The sequence below is a fragment of the Bison bison genome, unplaced genomic scaffold (genome assembly GCF_000754665.1).
Source record: "Bison bison bison isolate TAMUID 2011002044 unplaced genomic scaffold, Bison_UMD1.0 scf7180017854816, whole genome shotgun sequence".
In the NCBI taxonomy this organism is placed as follows: Eukaryota; Metazoa; Chordata; class Mammalia; order Artiodactyla; family Bovidae; genus Bison; species Bison bison.
The window spans coordinates 14,856-15,397 of NW_011485389.1; the positions used below are offsets into that span (position 1 = coordinate 14,856).

Consider the following 542-nt stretch of genomic DNA (forward strand, 5'->3'; position numbering starts at 1 on the left):
AAGTTGCTCGGTCGTGTCCAACTCTTTGCGACCCCATGGACTGCAGCCCACCAGGCTCCTCCGTCCATGGGATTTCCCAGGCAAGAGTACTACTTCACTGGAAAGCTGGGGAAGATAGTCAGACAGATTTTGTTGGAGTGAGAATGAAAAGTATGATTGTGGAGACAGTAAAAATAGCATTTTAAAAATAAATCTTTCATCAAAAGGTACAGAAAATATGGCAGAAATAAAATAGGATGTGAATTCAAGGGAAATAAAAGAATACAAGCAATTGTTGAATATTTCTAAGTGATTTTAATAAAAAACAGAAAACTAGTCTTTCATATGTTTTGAAGACTACAATTTGCTAAAAAATTTGTTCTTGAAGTTCAGTTTAAGGATACTATAGATACAAAAAGCCCTACTAGAGAAAATAGAAAATATTACTATGACTCTTATTTTCATCTGAAAGATGCTCAAAATGTTAGCCTCAATTATGAACAATACATACCCAATTAGAGGGACCTCTATTGTTTTATTTCCTATTGAAATAAGAAGTTGAT

General features: G+C 33.8%; 1 protein-coding gene across 2 annotated transcripts in view; it reads right to left on the reverse strand.

Annotated features, from left to right (window-relative positions):
* Positions 1–542, reverse strand: part of LOC105001156 (uncharacterized protein CXorf22-like) — a 14,394-nt gene that overhangs the window by 9,782 nt on the left and 4,070 nt on the right. The window contains exon 1 of one of the 2 annotated variants that reach the window (XR_826831.1): positions 491–542. The exons of the other annotated variant lie outside the window; for it this stretch is intronic. The gene's annotated coding sequence lies outside the window, so the exon portion shown is untranslated. The remainder of the gene's footprint in view (positions 1–490) is intronic. 2 annotated transcript variants of the gene reach the window in all.